The sequence below is a fragment of the Lytechinus pictus genome, chromosome 6 (genome assembly GCF_037042905.1).
Source record: "Lytechinus pictus isolate F3 Inbred chromosome 6, Lp3.0, whole genome shotgun sequence".
Taxonomy (NCBI): domain Eukaryota; kingdom Metazoa; phylum Echinodermata; class Echinoidea; order Temnopleuroida; family Toxopneustidae; genus Lytechinus; species Lytechinus pictus.
The window spans coordinates 9,978,413-9,992,852 of NC_087250.1; the positions used below are offsets into that span (position 1 = coordinate 9,978,413).

General features: G+C 34.9%; 1 long non-coding RNA gene across 1 annotated transcript; it reads right to left on the reverse strand.

The window, feature by feature from the left end:
* Nucleotides 1-4,948: 4,948 nt before the first annotated feature.
* Nucleotides 4,949-10,735, reverse strand: LOC129263007 (uncharacterized). The gene is made up of 5 exons (XR_010293800.1): nucleotides 10,641-10,735; nucleotides 8,543-8,645; nucleotides 7,644-7,778; nucleotides 6,530-6,636; nucleotides 4,949-6,026 (listed from the first exon to the last, which is right to left on the reverse strand). It is a non-coding gene; the product is annotated as an uncharacterized LOC129263007 (long non-coding RNA).
* Nucleotides 10,736-14,440: the final 3,705 nt, after the last annotated feature.

Sequence of the window (14,440 nt, forward strand, 5' to 3'; positions counted from 1 at the left end):
CTGCCGCCAATAGGGGAGGGGGAGTCGCTTCGGCTACGCCCTCCTGGATCCGCTTACGGAAGTGTTGTTGACAAAATATGGTGTAAGAAGTTTCGATTTGGGGGCAAATTCATTAGCCTATTAGTCTTTAGCGTATTCCACTACACGTTTGCGTTCAAGAATAATAGTATAGAATAGAAATAAGGTTATAAAAAAAAACAAGATAAGGCCGAATCGTTTGCAAATAAAATAAAAAATAGAACATCTGAAGATTTTAACATTCATTACTGTATGCAATAAATAACAAGGGACCAAGATGGCTTCCATGTGGAACCGCACAACTCATTGGCCGTAAAGTCGAACCATGATTATCTATTTATACGAATCGTCTTCTTTTTCAGTGATAGGTAATTCCAGAACCATTCTAAGGCTTTCACTCTAACACCATTGTGTTGGGAGGATGCATTTCGATAACCATGTTAATATGAAGATAGAGTGAAAAGTCCCATTTTATAACTAAATTTGAACATTGTTGATCGTTCGCTCATGTAACATGCTATAAAAAAACATTGAGGTCATTTAGGTTAAATCAAATAAACCATATACATGTTAACATATATTTGAAAGTAAGAAAAATCACCGGGCAACGACCGAATGTCCTGAAATGTTAAATGCGGATAGGCTTTATATATTTTTCAACATTTTAAAATGTCAGGCTCAATGGATACTTAAAAAGCGAGTAGCTAGATGATCCCCCCTGTTTCTAACTTCTGATCTGCATCTGAAATTGTCTAGGCTCCATTAGATTAGCTACGTGGCCCTTCACATATTTGTCACTGTAAATATTTGATGGTTGAATATAGGGTCATCAAATTATATTCAACCTAATAGAGCAAACGTAGTGCAAAGAAAAAAATATTACGCCGAGTCTTATGCCTGTGATGATCAAGTTGCTTATAAAACTGAAAATATACCTCAATAAATCACTTCTTTCGTGATCTGTATCGGCCGCACAGAAATGCTGTTGGCCGCTGTTAGCGTAATATTTCACTAACACTGCGCTAACAAAAAATAAAGGCCCCTTGTTACAACCGGTAATCTCGCCGCGATGGCTATAATGCATTATTTATATCTGAGATCAACGCTTGACATCAGAATCTGTATAGTATTATTTATTAACAAATCAGCTCTCAATAACATGGGTAGAATTACCGTAAAGAAGGCAGAGAAAGCTGTTGTTTGGGGATTAGAGTTAAGCAAAATCTATAATTTGTGCGTAGTCTTGGTATTGATCTAGATTTAACTTAGATTTAGTTATGATTATTTGCACATCCTACAAGTTTAAAATCTTGTCTAGGAAAGTGTAAATGAATGTAATTAATTTTCATGGGCCTACAAAATTGAATTATTATTACATTTTAAACATGAAATGGCAACAGGTAGTATTACTAATTTAATTTTAAAAATATCGAATAAGCTTAAAAAGATAAAACAAAATTGCCTATCATTATATTACGATGGAGGTTCTGTACAAAAAATGCAATCCCACTTTTCATCTGTTTCTTTTGTTTGCAAATGCTCTTCGGAGACTTCACTCATCATGCTCATGATAGAGTATTTGCCAATGATGATTATCATGCGATAAATTTCATCAGCTATTTTTCTTCTTTCTAATGTAGGGTCTATTCATATTATATGTCTTCACACATCTAAATACATGATATATCTTGGAAGAATTATTTTTAATAGGATCATATATCTTGGCACTAATCAACATCCCCCGCTATATACGTACTCCTAAAGGGGTACTCCAGGCTGAAGAAAATAATACGGTTCGAACGGTAAAGTGAGACCAAAAAAAAACACTGACAAAGTGATAAAAATTGGAAATGAGTAGAAAAAAAATATGGTTTCTTTAAATTTTGCATTTGGCCCTATTTCGGTGAAATTTATATTCATTTCTCCAGGAATATTGAATGAGGGTCTGTTGTATCATACAAAATTAGGTTTATTTAAATTTTGTCCACATAGAATATTGCTTCAAAGATCATAATTTTGTTACTCGGGCGAAACAATTTTAGACAATTTCGAGTTCATTTCAATGTTTTAAATAAAATCAGAAAAAGGTGAAAGAGCTAGAGGATATGGCATTATCATTCCATTTATTTCATATTCATGGCCACATGCTACTCAGTAATATTAGTTGCAAAAAATGTTTAATTTTTCATAGTCAAGAATTTTGTTATTTTTTATCAGATTTTGATGAATTTTCAGCAATTTTCTCATCTAATTTTATTCAATTTATTCATATATTGTTGGGCCCAGAATACCCCTTTAATTCGGTCGAGGTATATTATAAATTATCACCCGTATCAGACATCTGAGCTGGGCCCCGTTGCATAAAACTTTTGCCGGAGTTTTTTACGGCAAAAAATCAGGAAACTACGGCAAAAAAAAAATTGCCGGAGTTTTCCATTGCATAAAACTTTGCCGGAGTTTTTTACGGCAAAACTTTTAAAAAACTCCGGCAAATCAAGTGGGTTTTTGCCGTAGCTCCTGTACCAACGGCAAAGTCCTAAAAACTCCGGCAAAACTATTTCAAGGCAGCTGCTCAGGATCTGTCCCAAGTACCATATACAGTATTCACCTGTCTACGGCTTCAAGAATAATTAGAAGGGTGACATAAGCCTTGTATAGGCTACGCAATAAGGTAATTACAGAAAATTTCATATAATGTAGTAAAAATAGGGCCTAGGAAGATCTAGATTCTAAGTGAAGTGGGGGGAATAATAGTTGGTGGTTTCATTTTTTTAAATTTATCAACCCTGTGACAGCTCAATAATAAAAATCTTCTAAGATAGAATCTAGTTCTAGTTTAAGTAAATCTATATGATTATAGTGTTTTTGAAAAGTTATGCTGTGAATAGAGCGATGCAGTTGGACTAAACACTTTAAATTACTCAAAACATAAGGCTTTAAAGTTGAACTTGAACTTAGGCAGTCTGCTCTTTTTCTTTGCTACCGTGAATATCGCCAGAGCCTCCGGCTGGCGAGTTGGCCGCTGGTTCAACCTCTATGCGATATGCAACGATGTGTTGTTGGAGTACCTCCTAAGCCGCCTCAATTTTTGCAGTTTTTTACCATTTAACCATCTTTGTAAATCCAAATATGTACAAGTTCTACGAGACATACCAAGAAATACTACCCTAAATCAACTGAAATACTCAGAAGTATGAGCTAACTTTATTTTAACGATTGAACAGACTTGTACTGCAAGTTCAATTTTACGAGGAAAACTTGAATAGCAGTCGATACGGCCCAGTCCCGCACTTGCAAAAATAAGTTGGAACTTCAAAGTAAGATTAGGACGCGCTCATTGGACATCTTAATTTCTCACCTTTGCCAGTCTCATTTTTCTTTAACAGGTCATAAAAACTGGGTGATGATTGAGAAGGAGGGGCATGCCGGAGGAGGTCTATCTTTCACTAAAAACAGACCTAACTTATATTTTTCTTTCCCGTCGCTCGGCTTGCTCCAGTCCAAGACAGACGACGATCGAGCACGTAAACAAATGAAAAGGGGAAATGAAATATCCGACTGATATATTTATCAAAACTTACACTATATAATACAGTGACCCGAAATTTGTGTGGATTCCTTTTTAATTTCACACTTGTGTCTACATGTATATGATAGAAGGCTGGGAACAAAATGTAATAAAGTAAGAAAAACTAGCCATCATCGAAAGTTCCTGAACGGGGACAACTGAGAGATGTTTTATTTTTTTCTTTGTGGTTGCTTTATAAAACCCAGGAATAAAACTCAATTAATGATAACCTCCATGATGGGATGAAAATGTCCCCAAACATCTAACATACAATAAGAGAGAGAGAAAGAGAGATAGCAAGAGGGGGATTATTCTGGAAGAGGGGGGGGGGGGGGGTAAACAGCCTAGGTCTACACATTGTATTTACATTGGATGAAAGTATGTATATCCAAATTATTTGACAAGGAACAAATAATTAAATTCATGCAATTCAATCACACCACCCCCTCCTCAATGCCATTATTCAAAACATTATAATATTGTTAGAAAAAGTGGAGGAAAACATTTTGTATCACATTTGTCCATAATATTTCAAAAAGGTTCTTTTTTGTTGTTGTTGCTTTCTTGGCAATGTTAAAAATATTTCCAAAATATCCAAATTAGCAATTTCATAAAACATAGATCCATAGTGTTGAAGGTGTGGCAATTATATGGGTGGGGGGGGGGGGCGAACAAGACTTGATGTTTTTCTTGGTAATATTTTATGTAACAATCAAGAATATTTTCCTTTATGGGCCAAGAGGGATGGTGCAATTGTATTTTTATAGTCGGACGCCGACCTAAGGGTTAAATCATTTTATTTCTACTGTCAATTAAAATATCAGTCACACAAATCAGACATCTCTTTCTTAATAATTCTCCTTTCTTTCTTTTTCTTCCTCTTCTCTCTCCCTTTCTCCTTTTTAAACAATTTAATTCTGAATTATATATTTAAAATAATTTAATTTGCAATTGAGAATGGGGAAGACTTATCACTTATTAAGAAGTTTTCTTCTCTCAATTAAATTACGGTCACACAACTCGGATGTCTCTTTCTTAATACTTTCTTTTTTCTATCTTTTCTCTCGCAATTTATCCTCTTTTAAACAATTTATTTCTCATAGAATTATACATTTAAAACAATTTTATTTGCAAGCGAGAATAGGGAAAAACTTATCACTTATTAAGAACAGTTTTCTTTTTTCAATTAAATTACAGTCACGCAACTCAGACGTCTCTTTCTTAATACTTTCTTTCTTTTTCTATCTCTTCTCTCGCAATTTATCCTCTTTTAAACAATTCATTTCTCATTGAATTATACATTTCAAATAATTTTATTCGCAATCACTTATTAAGAACAGTCAGAGTGACAGTCAAAAGAACTTGTTATGAACCATTATAATACTTTTAATTTAATTGAAAATAATTTTTATCAAGTCATATTTTAATTTCAATGCAGTATCCCATACCCTTATATGCGTATTGAAAGATGTGATTGAATGTTGACAAGGTCCCTTTTCTTTTAAATCAACATAACAGTACCCTTGGAAAATGTTTTGCAGATGGCGTAAGATTGGAACTATGGCTAATGACACCAGTGTGAGATCCACAAACAATGCTGACAGATCATATAATAGACTTGCAATATGAACATGTATAAATAAACTTTAAAACTGTTCTTGCACAGGGATTCCCATCAAGATTTCAAAACCTAAATTTTTATGTTGCATTGCAAGGCATTTGTTCAAATTCTACCGCAGTATTGAATGAATAACATTATCTTCTATCTACTGAGATGAGAATAAAGATCAAGTTTAACTTTCTCAATCCTGAAGAATGTAGTCTTTGTCACTTTTTGTTCAAAATTATGAGGCAATGACATCAACAACTTATGCCTAGGTCACATTCGCCGGTGGCATTATGGCGAGTCGAAATCAACCATTTTACTCATCCTTGTACCAGCTTCATGTAGGTGGTTCGTATAGTAATACATAAAACGACTGATTTTGACTTGCCGTAAGGCCACCAAATGTGACCAAGGTATAACTCATTTTCATATTACTTGCTAAAATATATGCTTTTGGAAATTTCCAAAGTTCAAGGTGATTTACTTCATTTTCTAAAAACAATATTCAACAGGTTTCCAGTTTTAAAAAAAATGGAGAGGAAGTTGCATTGTTCAATGTTACTACTGATTTCCATTAACAAACTGCTGCATTCTGAGCGTCTCCTGCTGAACTTGCTGCAGATCCATGCTCCTGGTACTTGGTGTGCTGGTCATAACAGGAAGAGCACCTTCTCTTCTCTTATGCTGGGTGTCATCTTGGTGTCCTAAAAATCAACTAGACCCCATCTACCCTGGATGTCAATGGTGCCCTGGGAACAGCTTGAGGTTCCGCCTCAACCTCCTTTTCCTCCTCTGGCTTCCCCATGTCCAGAAGCAGGCTGCCTTATGTGAAAGCTGCACATCAAGAAAATAATTTTTGACTTAACTTTAATTACATCTTCAAACCATTCCGCATTGATTTTTTTTTTATTGACTTACTATGATTCAACATTTTTATTTCATTTTGGAAATCTTAAATCATTTACCAACTCTGAACGAAAATCCCTCAATCTGGCAATAGTAGTTGAAGCTACTTACTATTCCTTGCAGAAATTTTCATGAGGAAAGAAGAACTATCCCCGTTAAAATTCAGATTTAATTAATTCAAAATGAATGATAGGAATTCTATGGGTTAGTGATAATTATTCTAGCTTTTAAAAAATCTGAATTTTTCATTGTAGACCAGTTTACCTATTTCTATAGGGAGAACCATCTTGTACAAATTTCAATCGAAATTATGCTCCTTTCTCGAGAAAATGAATGAAAGAATATAGCAAAATTAATACAATGATCCTTAGGTATATATATTTTCAACTTTGTTGTGCCTTTGTGTGATAAATCTTTTATGTAAAACTAACCAGTTGCTCAGATGCCCCAGTCTCTGTCTCCTGGCCATGGACCCAATGCTTGGCCTTGTCCCTCATGGCTGCCAGCACAATCTCCATATTTGGCTTCACTTTACCACCTAAAGATTTAACAAAGTGCAGTAATGCCACAATTATAAATGTTCTCCATGCAAACAGGGATCACAGCAGAAGGATCTTTAAAAAAAACTATGAAGGGTGATTTTGACTCGCCTCACCCCAGGCGCAGATCCAGGAATTTCCAAAAGGAGGGGCACTTTTGTCCAGAAAATGTTGACAACCCCAAAAAAAATGGTCATCACTTGCATATAAACACAGTACTTTCAACAATTTTTTTGGGGGTGTACCCCCCCAGATCTGTGCCTACCCCCCCCCCCCACAAACACAGGGGATCTAGGCCAAAGAAGAATCTGTCAATAACAAATTTTGAAGTCACTACACACAGAACTGTTCAGTTATGAAGTTTTCCACAAATGCAACAATTTAATTACTGAATGACTGAAATAGACAAAGAATAATACTTGTTTTTTAATTAGTATTTAGCCGTGACACCAATCCATCCTTAACCCGTCGAGGATCATGGGGGTACATTTGTAAGTTTCGAAATTTATGCATCCGCCATTGCAACATCAAAAGATAAAAATATTAAACACACAAATTTGCCAACGATCTCTGGTGAATTTTTACATTTGACCTAACCTGATCATTGTCACTCCCAAATATATATTTGCCAAGTTGAAGTTGAACCATCAAAGGGTTCTTTATTTATCACAGGAACTATGTATATTCAGGTGAACAAGGCATGCCACCTTTGACCTTGATACCCTCAAAATAATTAAAGTATAATCAATCCTACATGCATTCTTGGACAAGTTTGAAATCAAACAGTTCTTTACTTATCAGAATAATTTAAGAAAGACAGGATGGCCAGACAACCCCAAAACCTGTCCTCGGACCCACCTCCGATGGGTGGATGTAAAACAATTCTAGATATTTTGGATTAGTTGCATGACAATTACAACAAAATAAAATTTAAGAGATAGTGATCTTTAATTCTTCTTGATGCATATAAAATATATTCTTAACTCTTATAAATAAAAATACATACCAGTCTTTGTCTGATTCCTAGCATAATCATTCACTCTTTTGTTAGATCACTCCAAGACCGCCTCAGGTTTGAGGCAGTCCGACCTGGGCAGCCAATAGCATCTCCACACAGGCTCTCTGTCTGGTTTCTGCAAACCTTTATTTAAAATGCAAACACAAACAAATCATAAAATAGGTATATGCTATATATTAATTGAAAAGACACTCTGCACTTTGTCAAGAATGTCTAAATTTATTTGACAAAAATCTCATTTCATGGCATATAATTAATATTATTTATCTACTTTGTAAGTTATCAAAATTTAAAATTGCAATCTATTAATGTAACTAGAGTTCAAATCAGGAATTTATAAGAAAGATGTGTTGTACTCTTTCAGTTTTATTCCATGAAAATCTAAATCAAAACTTGTAATTGTAAGAAAATAAGATTTCATCATTTCCAATGGACATATCAAAGAAAAAAAAATCAAAATCAATAATAATTTTCAAAGAATTGCAAGAGGTAATTAAATGAACTTAACTATTATTGATTCAGGTCTACACAATCACTAGCATAGCCAGGTGAGATTAGGTACATTTTCTATTTTTTTTTTGGGGGGGGGGAGGGGGGTTGTATAAATTTAATAATCAACATGAGGATTCTTACTCATTTCAAATATGCCTGAAACAAATTTTTTTCTTTCTATTCAAGAAGACGAAACCTTTTTTAAAAATTGTATTTTATAACTACTTTATGTTCGACATTATCAGGCAGTAATGACTTCTTCTTCATGAATATTCTTTTCACTTTGAGAAACTTTGCATCGAGATTACCAACATAAAATATAAGCCTGTCTATAAATACTTAAAATGGTAGCAATTAGAATTTTGGCTAATTTGAAATTAAGCTGTATATCTTACCCTTTTACATGGTGATTGCTAACCAACAGCCTTGTGTGGTTTCTTCTCAAAAAGTCACACATGCACTTGAGTTGCTCCAGTGTATATACCTCAACTATTTAAGCTGTTAGATATTGAATGAGAAAATAAATAATCCTATTAGAGAGTCACAAATTAAGACTAGATAAAGTCACACAAATATTTGCATTGAGATTACTTTCAGTATAAATTATCAAATGAATTATACTACTGTAATATGTTTGTGCCGGTGAATTAAACCATTACTAGGATAGGACATTTTGATGGTTGATTCCAATTGTTGGACTTATTACAGTGATTCAAACTTAACAGAAAAAAATTAGCTCAGTACAAACTGGAAAAAAATATTTGGATTGATCATTGAAATTCCCTTTCAGATGATAAATAACCTAAAGGGATTTGTTCATTTCTTCAACATAATTTAGATATGCAAATTTATATGAACTTAGAATATCCAAATTCCAAAACTGCAATTTTTTAATCATTTTTTATTTTCTATCTTAAACAAATAATCAATGATGTTATATGCAATTGAGACCAAAATCAAAATTCTAGCCCCTTAAAAAACATAGTAATGCATGTTAAATACTAACAATACAACAATCCCATAGTCTCCATTCATCCCCAAAATAACATTATATATATGATTTGTTTCTCTGCAAGAATTTTTTTATGAAGGATTTTCAAGATTTTTACTTTAGTGGTCATCAGATCATTAATTTCAATTAATTCAATTAATTGAAATAAATTGCAGAGTGTTGGATTATAACAAGCTTTAAATTGAGACCAATTTTTAATCTCTAGCCACTGTATAGATTCACGTTCACTGGCGTACATTTTTTTTTTGGGGGGGAGAGACTATGGACCCTCTAAAATTTTCAAAAACAAAATAAAGGGGATAACAAAAATTTCGATTTTTTTTTTTTTTTTTTTTTTTTTTTTTTTTTTTTTTGTATTAAAAAAAAATGTAAAATTTTTGGGTTGCTCAGTTTTTATCAAAAAGATTTGCCCCCTACGCCATTGTCAGTGTCAGGCCCCCTCAAAATTTTTGGCACATTATGCTAAGTACTGTTCATGATCATGATGTCGCAATTTCATGTGGGGTCACCTATAGCAGATCCATGGAAAGGGGGTCAATTGTTACGACTGCCTCCCCCCCCCTATTTTATTTCAAATTTTTAAGGGAGAAATTAAAGCCACCATTCAGAGTTGTCAAAAATTTTGGATCGCAGCACTGCACTGTAGGCCCTAGTGCCAATTCGCGCCCTGTAGTACTGTACTAACATGACTAAGTAAAGACACAGGCTCTAGATCTGCACCTGGTACAAGAGAGTCTATGCGCCAACCATTAATCTAGCTCTAGCTCTAGAGCTACGCACCTTTTTTAAGGGCCTACGTAATACTAATAATAGAACATGTACCTCACTCAGCCTCAGGGGCTTCACGGTGGAGACCTCAAACTGACTGACTGAAGTCTCAACTTCTTCAGAAAAAGTTAACTTAGATCAAGAATGTTGATTCTATGCCTAAAGTTAGATCTGAAAATTCGATCTAACTGTTGTTGTAGGTCTAGAATCTAACCAACTTCAATTCAACTTGTCTGACTTGGTATTTGGTAACGACCGACAGTGACGGTGGTCCAAAGTTTGCAACTTTGGCTTTGCATTCAATTCAATTCTAACATGAAAAATTGATTTGAACAACATGAAATTTTTATTTACTGATACTAATCATAATGTAGAATGTGTGATCATAGCAAGAGAAATACGATAAATAAGCTTTCCAAACGTGTCGATGCAGTTGGTGGTTTCAGCTGTTGGCGCACCAAGTGCGACCAGCGCGGTCACATCACCATGCCGAAGCTCCGGCGGCAATAGACATGGCCGAGACGCAGACCCCGCAGGCGCTTGCGACACAAAAATGGAACGATTCAAACGTGTTAAAAAATCGTGAATCTCACTTTCACGGTGTGAGCACGGATTCAAAACAATACACAGATATTTTTGCAACTAATTAATCGACCTATAATGATAAAAATAGCAAGTATCAACACATTTCATTAAAAAAATATCAAGCTTACCGTTCTATGGAGTCTCCATGATTTTTTCAGCAGCCGCAGATACCGATCGCGATATCGGCTGATATCGGCGTTCATCCTCGTTCAAGTTTATTCAGTCTTAAAAACTCTGGCAACTTAAAAAACTCTGGCAAAAGTTTGCCAGAGTTTTTTTGCCATGAAATTTTGACCGAATTTGAAACTCTGGCAAAAAACTAAGGTTTTTGCCATATAAAAACTATGGCAAAAATAAGTCTGGCAAAAGTTTTATGCAACGGGGCCCTGGTCATTTACAAAACCGTATTGCCCTACATTTTCTGAATATCGGGAAGGGTAGGTATATTGTTTGTATTTTCCTCGGTCTCAATGAGCGTATTTACTTTGCATGCAAAGACGGCGCAAAATATACCTTTATATTAGATAGCCAAGACAGATAGCCAAGCGCGATTGGTCAATTGCGCGTCACGTGATATGATCGAAATCCATGTATTTTCCCAGCCGGTCCACCTCCGATGAAAATATTGACCAACCGGTCCATGAATATATTTTTCTACGTGTATGGCGCCCTCTTGTGGATTAGATGTTACTAACTACAGGGAAATAAAATATGTGGGACTAAAGTAGCGATCGTTTGTAATCGATCAACACTCGATATCAATTGGTATCAATCAATTTTTTGAACCGGACCTCGAAATTTAAGTGAGTCCGACGACGACAACAAAGTTATTGTTAGGAGCCTTCTAAGTTAAGTTTACCGTAAGGCCTTCTTCAGTTACTAAAATGGAGCCCAACTTAATTGTAACGTCATTTCTGAAATTCTGAGGATTTTATTTAACGATTTCTTGATAGATCTTTGTACCGGTATTTGGTGAGTGGAGCCAACGTTTTTTTAAGCAGTTTTAAAACTTTTAACGTTGGATTTTGGCCTTGATCAGCTAACGTTACGATCTAAATTCTAATTTGTTAACGTCAAAGATTTGTGGTGATGTCTGATGAGGAATAAGATCAGCTTTTGGACAATAAAATTGGGTATTTAGATCTAGATTAAGGCCTAGATCTAGTCTAGATTCTAAGTCTAACGTTACTAGATCTAACTTTAGAGACGAGAGTCTAACGTTAGATCTAGGCTATATCGGTATTAAGTTAACGTTAGGTCTAACGTTTTAACGTGTTAACGTTAGGCCTAACGTTAGATCTAATGTTTATAGGCTAGATCTAGAGTCTAAAACAAAGACAGTTAGAGAAACATAACGTTAAATCTTGCTAACGACAACGTGAGTTAGATCTAACGTTAGATCTAACGAGTCATTAGTCAGATTTGGTCCTGGACAACCAACAGTACCGGTACATCTGACTTGTTAGGCCTAAGTTAACAGTAACAGACTTACAGCCGCAATCTAAAAGTAATTAACGTTAGAACTCTAACGTTGGATCTAGATAATTATAACTTAGGCCTAGGTCTAGACTTCTAACAGTTAGACCTAACTCTTAGATCATGTTTTATCTCATCCAAAATGAGGCCTAACGTTAACTTAGATCGAAATCTGCACCTGATCATGGACTAAAAAAGAGGCATTCTCGGTCTGCCTTGGGTCGTAGACCTGGATTAGACTCTAACTTAGATCTAACAGTTAGGGCTAGGCCTAAAACAAAGTTGATTTGATTAGAAAAGGGCCATTCACTGCATTAGAGTAGTAGTAGACTAAATAAAGTTACATCTAGGCCCTAGATCTATACCAGTTCCATCAATCACTGTGACTATCGTATACAACAGGCTGCATGCATCGTTAGGCCCATTTATATCTTATTTAGTTTAAGGGCTATCTAATATAACAGATATTGACTGATGGGATGTGTAAAAAATATTCTTTGGACCGCCTAAAGGATTAATATTTTCCCTCGTGATCATATTTTCCCTCAGCGCTGCGCGCTTCGGGAAAATATAAATCCGGCGGTCCAAAGAATGTTTATATTACACACCCCATTAGTCAATATCTGTATAGTATTTTCCCTGGTCTCACATCCGGGCATTTATGGATGCGTATAAAGAGATACGCTTCATAAGGATCCGCGCACCAACAATATACGTCATAATAAAGACAACGCTGGATCCGAGCGCTTGCAAGTACGTCATAATGGTAAAGTGCAGAGCCTAAACCGATATTAACATGACACAATAGAACTCTATTTTTAAAAGAAATATCCCCATTATCATATTTTTTGCTCTAGATATCTAATTTGGATGATAATAAAAATATTGACTGGCTCTTCTTTCGGGGAACATCAAATATATTGCCCTTAAATGACCCATATTGCCCTCGTCTAAAGACTCGGGCCAATATGATTCTTTTGCTGGCAATATATTTGATGTTCCCCTCAAGGTCAGTCAATATTATATAATTACTTGGTATAAGAAAGGGAGACAAGTTTTAAAGAGAGAAATTATTCACTAACATCATCACTATTGGTGCCCTTAGCACTGTTAGTGATTTGTATTAACATTAGCGCCATTGTTAGCTTCTGCTAAGCCTTTTATTGTTAGATTAATAGTAATTCAACTAAGCTTCTGTGAGTTTATAGATACCGGTAGGCCTACTTTTAGTGGTCTATTAGTGAAAACAATGCGTCTATCGGTGGTTGCCCGTGAAACATGTGACTGGCCCTAATTTTAGCGTTCTGGTACGCTAACGCTTCTGTGCGCTCGCCACTGGAGTTTGAGGGTCAAGTGTAGATTTTCGATTCTAGGTTTCAAGAAACACGGCAAGGGAAAATGCGTTGTTTAAAAAAAATGCAATCGCATCTGCTTAAAATAACAGAATTCGAAAAAAAGGGGTGTACAAAAGTGGGTCAGTTGGAAAGAAATCATATAAAGAAAAGTCACTACGGTCACATCCGAAATTAAAGACATACACACGCATTTCCAGATGCTACATCACATTCCTTCCCTTATCCCAATCCGCGCCTTGCCATTTCTTTGTTTTCCCATTTCTCGTCAATATCAGACCATTTAATATTGCTATTTTGCCCTTTTTTTATTTGTAATAATTTAAGAATGGCAATACACTGTTAGAACAAATAAAAAAAGTTCCTGCAGCAGAGTCTCGAGAACCCCTGTAATCTTACCAGATTGCGTAATCTTACAGGAAATAGGTATTTGGTGGCATTTGGTGTATGGAACTTGACAATTTTCTTGAAGAAGACACCCTTTTCCCCTTTGTAAACAGACCTGTTCTGTTTAATTGCAGAACAATTCCTATTTCATGACTTTACAGAATGATTCTGTTGTTGCTTTCTGCAAAATCTTCTTTCCCCCCTGTAAAATCAGGGTTTTTTAACAGTGTATATTTCAGATTCAGATTTATTTCTAACAGAAATGACATAAATATTGATACAAATCGTTTTTCATAATTATAACAAATATTTACGATACAAAACATTAATGATAATTAACATAATAAAGATAATACAAAACATTTTATAGACAAATTATGATATATAGTTTATATAGAAGAAAGGTATTTGTGGAAATGGGAGATTCACTCAAAAGCATAGCTTGTATAATATGAACCTCCCTCAAGGAAGAGGAAAGAGGAGAGAGAGAAAGAGGGGGGGAGATGCAATGGTTGTTATTTGCCTACGGAGATTTACTAAATAGATTTAAAAGAACAGGATAACCCATGGAACAAGACAAAACTAAAAAAAAGTGAAATAAAACGACAAAAATGGACAACATAAGGAGAAATAAACATAAATAAAATCAGGACGAATTATGACCGAAAATAGAGGATAAAACAAAATGATAAAGACTAACAAAAATAACTAGA